General features: G+C 57.7%; 1 long non-coding RNA gene across 1 annotated transcript; it reads left to right on the top strand.

The window, feature by feature from the left end:
* The first annotated feature begins 604 nt into the window (after window positions 1-604).
* On the top strand, window positions 605-1,345 carry LOC138438156 (uncharacterized). Its single transcript, XR_011256276.1, has 2 exons — window positions 605-856; window positions 975-1,345. It is a non-coding gene; the product is annotated as an uncharacterized lncRNA (long non-coding RNA).
* Window positions 1,346-5,116: the final 3,771 nt, after the last annotated feature.

Below are 5,116 nucleotides of genomic sequence, written 5' to 3'. Positions count from 1 at the left end.
GAGTGGGGCAGGGTGGGGGGTGCTGCAAGACAGGAGAGAGCTGACCCAGCAGAAAGAAGAGGGTCTGGGAGAGGCAGGGCCTTCCTGTGCCCCCAAACAGGGCTGCTGGCCCCAGAAATGGGGACAGGCTTCATCTCTACCCTCCCCACTGACGCCTCTGTCCACCCCCATGAGCTCCCGCACCACTGCCCCTGGCCCCCACCCATCAGGAGATGGAGAGTGAGTGCCTCAGCATGCCAGGGTCACATCTGGCACCAAAGGGAAGGGACTTTCATGGGAGTCACTCAGAGGCAAACCTTGGGGCAGCATGGCTGGCCTGGGGGCTGAGAATTAGCCAGTCCCACCGTATCCACAGCCATAAATACTCCATGATCTTTGACCCACAGTAATCCCACTGTTTGGAATCCTCCCAAAGACATAATTGCAAAGGGAGAAATAGCTATATGTGCACAGCTGTTTATAGCAACATTATTTATAATAGTACAAAAGTGAACTCAGCCAAAATGCTCTGCAAGTTGTGGAAGGGAGGGGATGACATGTCAATAAGGCAGAACATTTATTACCCAGCCAAGAAAAATGGCAAACTTGGGAAATTCGTCGTGAAATAATGTTAAGGGGAAAAAGAACACAAAGTTTTACATACTTATTCTGTCGACAAATGATGACTACCCTGTCTCGGCAACTGGTCTAGGCACTAGAGAGACCACTGTGACTGCATAGAGCTGCTCGCCTCCAGGAGCGGACATTCCAGCACTGAGCCATGTGGTCAAGGAAGCAAGGCATTATGAGTGCCACCCCCGGAGACGGGAGATGGACAAACAGACAAGCGTCTTGGGACTTCCCTGGTGGTCCACTGGTAAGACTTGGCACTCCCAATGCAGGGAGCCTGGGGTGGATCCCTGGTTGGGAGGCTAGATCCCACTTGCTGCAACTAAGAGTTCTCATGCTGCAACTAAAGATCCCTTGCGCCACAGCTAAGACCCGGAGCTCCCCTGGCAGTGCAGTGAATAAGAATCCGCCTGCCAGTGCAGGGTACACTGGCTCAGTCGCTGGTCCGGGGAGATTCCACGGGCCACAGAACGACTAAGCCCACGCGCGGCAGCTACGGAGCCCACACTCTACGGCCTGTGATGCGTAACGACTGAAGCGGCGCGCTGCAGCTACTGACGCCCGCGCACCTAGAGCCTGCGCTCTGCCAGGAGAGACCCCACCGCAGTGAGAAACCCGTGCACCACCGCGGAGAGTAGCCCTCTCACCCCAACCAGAGACCGCCTCATGCATCAACAAAGACCCTGCACAACCAAAAAGCTTTCTAATTAATTACATTAAAAAAAATTTTTTTTAAGTGTCCTCACCCCAGCCCTCTGATACCCACTGTGGGGTCTGGTCTGTCTGGCTGGTGGGTCACCAAGGAGTGGCCCAGCAGAGGCCATGGACGTAAGGGAAAGCCATTCACCAGGCAGGAGCTGAGCCCAGGCGCAAAGAAGCCAGGGCCCCCACGAAGGCACCCGGCCCCTCAGTGGGCACAGCCAGGCTGAGGGTCTTCTCCCGGGGGAGGGGAATCTGTCAGGCTCCTCTGGGGAAGCATACGAACCCTTAAGGGTCTCTAGAGTGTGGGCTGGGTTTTCTACTGACCTGGCAAGTGGGGCCTGAGGACTGGGGGTTGGTTTTGCTCCCAGGGTGAAATGTGGCCTGTGGAGGTCTGGGGGATGTAATGGGGTTGGAGGGAGGGGTGGAAGTGTCATCTGAAGGGGGGCTGGCCCCCTTCCTGCCTGTCTAAGATATCCAGTCTGTGCAGAAGGGCTCAGAACCTTCCCACACTTGTCCTGTGTGTAGACAAGAGATTTCATGGAGTGCTGAGCTGAGAGGGCTGGGACACCCAGGTCTTCAGGAGCAGGAAGCCCTTTCACTCTCCCAGAGCCTGGAGGGAGCTCCCTGGGAGGTGGCGAGGAGCCGAGGCACAGAACTGCAAGGGGGTCCTCTGAGGCCCTGGGTGGACCAGGGCTGGGGAACGGGCAGGCCCCCTCCACCACACTATTCCACCCTAAGCAGGAGCGGAGACTCCCAATTCCGGGCCCGTGGGAGGCACCAGGCAAACAGAAGACTCAGCGAGCTAAGCATGCTATTAGCAGCAATGGAGATGTGCCGATTATCTGCACAGCTGTCAGCATCTCCGGCCCCCTCACACCCGCCCTCGGGGAAGGGCCGCTGTTCCTCTGCCTCCCAGGGACCGGATGGCCCTGGTGAGGGTCTGGTGAAAGGGGCCCTGCAGGCGAAACTAGCCCCTGAGCCTGTGCCCCTGTAGCTGGACCTTTGTTTCTCAAACTGTAAGTGTGGGGTAAGGGCCAGGGATGAGTGAGCCACCACCTACAGGGTCGTCAGGAGCACCCTGATGACATGTTTTAAGTGAAAGCACCTTGCAGATGATAAAGGGCTAATGGGCTCACTGGTGTTACCGTTTTTCCATCAAAAAACTGATCTTCAGCAGCTCTCACTATGTTTGCTCCACCCGAAAGGTAATAGAGGCTATGGAAGGTCAAGTGATTTGACCAAAGTCGCAGCTGCAAACAGAGGTGGGTCTTGGTTTCTGATGTAGAACCAGGAGGAAGCTCAAAGAACACCCTTCTTTCACCTTTGTTGCAAAAGGGGACCTGATGGAGTAGGAAACTGCAACCCACTGCAGTATTCTGCCTGGGAAATCCTCCGGAAAGGGGAGCCTGTCGAGTTACAATCCATGGGGTCACGAGAGAGTTGGACACGCCCAAGGAACTGAGCACACACTTATATCTGTGTATAACTGCTTCACTTTGCTGTACATCTGAAACTAACACAGCACTGTAAATCAACCATACTCCAATGAAAATTATTTTTTAAAAAAAAAGGACCCAAGATTCAGAAAGGTGGCTGCAGAGCAGGATGGAGGGCCCAAAGCAGGGAGGCCAGCTCTGCCTGCTCCTGCCAGGCTCGCTCCCCAGCGGGGCCTTGTCCTGAGTGGGGAGCAGATGGGGTAAAGGCAAAGTCAAGAATTAAAGCAACCCAGCCCGGGTCCCTTCATCTCAAGGGGACTCTCTTGGAGCCCCAGTGCCTAGCCTGGAGTAATACTCCTCTTATGGTGTGAATGTGGGCTCTACCAGCTGAAGGGAGGGCAGGCCTGCAGCAGAGCACTGAAAAGCCTGCCCAGACACCTTGGGGGTCATGCCGTCTGGAGCCTCTCGCTCCGACTGAGGCCCTTAGGCACCCAGCCTGTTTCCCAGACCCTGCCCCTGCCCTCACCTCTCCAACTCTGTCAGTGTCCACACCTGACGAGAGACAGCACTGGGGCCCCGGGGGAGGCCCAGGAGATGGACAGGTAAGTGAGAGGCTGGGTGAGTGCCCTGCCCACCTGCCCACCCCGCCTCCAGTCAGCCTTTGCTTTCTGAAAGCGCTCATGCGGGGAGGGTGGGCCGGGGAGGCGGGATGATGCTGGATCACAGAGTGGGAGGGATGCTGAGGGTGGAGAGGTGACTCACGGGACAGTGGGGGGCAGGAAGCATCTCAGAGAAGCACGTGGGAGAGAAGTTGCTCGTGGCTCAGGGACGGTGCGGGAGGAGCTCGCTCCCCGGAAGCTGCCAGACGTGTGCCCAGCACTGCGCACACAGGGTCCTCGGACTCCTGCTGGCTCTGGGGGCAGCGTTCACCCGGAGCCTCCCAGAGGCTCTGGTAGAGTTTCAGAGACCCGCACTCACAGCTGCCAGCGGACTCTTGGGGAAACTTGCTGAGAGGACTGGGGTGGCTGCAGACACCCCCGTAAGACCATTCCCCACAAACAGCAAGTGCCCTGGGCTCCCTGGCTCCCTGGCACCCTCTGCACCCCTGCCCTGTGCTGGGCTCCAAGACTGGTGGCCTGTTTTACTTTCTCTTAGTTTTGCCTGCTGCCTACAAGGCCCCTCTGGTCTCTTCTAATCAGTGCACTCTTAGCCATCCCTGAAGGCCCAGATCAAACGCCCCCTCCTCTGCCAAGCTTCTGAACTCCTCTCAGCAGAAGCCCACAGTCCTGCTGCTTCAAATTCCTTCATGTGGAACTTCCACACAATTCTCTGTCCACTTGTCACGTGGCCACCCCACTGCGCTGCGAACTCTTCAGTGGGAAAGACCCTTTCCACTTTATCTGGGTCTCCCCTCGCATTGCACCTGGTAGGCTGCAGGTGCTTCGTAAATGCTGAGTATCAAGTGAGTGAAAACTGCTTCCTTGGCCTCCTCCAGCCCTCAGCTCTCCCAAGGTTCTTGCCGAGGGGGCAGGGAAGTGGCGCATCTCTCACTCTCCAGGGAAAAGGATGCCCGAGGTCACCAGGCTGGGTGGGGCAGAGTGAGAGCACTGAGCTGGGCTTCCTGGCTCCTGTCCAGGGCCCTTTCCAGAACCAGGTCGGGGGAAATGGGCACGTTTCAGACCTGATGTGACAGCTGTCCAGGCTGGCGAGACAGTGCGGGAGGCAGGAGCTGAGGGAGCCGAGGGAGCTGAGCACTGCCACCGCCTGCTGCTGCCTGCCACCGAGGAGCGGAGGGGCGAGGAGGGCGGTGGGCGCTGGTCCCGGGAAGGGGCCCTGGGCCTCCTCCTGTAAATGCACAGTCCTCCCCGCGCCCTGCCCATGCTGGGTTAAACCTCACTCCAGGCAAAGGTGTGGGCCCTCGGACTGGTGGGCTCAGGGACCACCAGGGCACCGTTGGGGGGCCCAACGAGGGGGCCTTGGAGGGCTTGGGAGATTGGAATGGTGCTTCACCTATGTAGCCGGGCAGAGATTGGTGTCAGGAGCACCATCCAAGACTTCCCTGGTGGTCCAGTGGCTAAGCCTCCACACTCCCAGTGCAGGGGCCCAGGTCCAATCCCTGGTCAGGGAACCAGATGGCACGTGCCACAACTAAGACCTGGCACCAAATAAATTTGTTTAAAATTTGTTTTAAAAGAGAGAGAGAGCATCCTCCATTTCTGGGGAGCTCCAATGGGCTCTCGGGTCCAGCTCTGCTCCTCTGAAGTTGACTGCAGGATTGGGTAGGTGCTGTGACCTCTGAGTCCCACCCGAGCCCCATGAGAGCTGGCATGCTGAGCGCTGAGCTTCGCTGACCAGAGCACACAGCTTCT

The sequence above is a fragment of the Ovis canadensis genome, chromosome 3 (genome assembly GCF_042477335.2).
Source record: "Ovis canadensis isolate MfBH-ARS-UI-01 breed Bighorn chromosome 3, ARS-UI_OviCan_v2, whole genome shotgun sequence".
Taxonomy (NCBI): domain Eukaryota; kingdom Metazoa; phylum Chordata; class Mammalia; order Artiodactyla; family Bovidae; genus Ovis; species Ovis canadensis.
The sequence above is the reverse complement of the archived record's forward strand: the minus strand, read 5'-3'. Positions and strand labels throughout refer to the sequence as shown.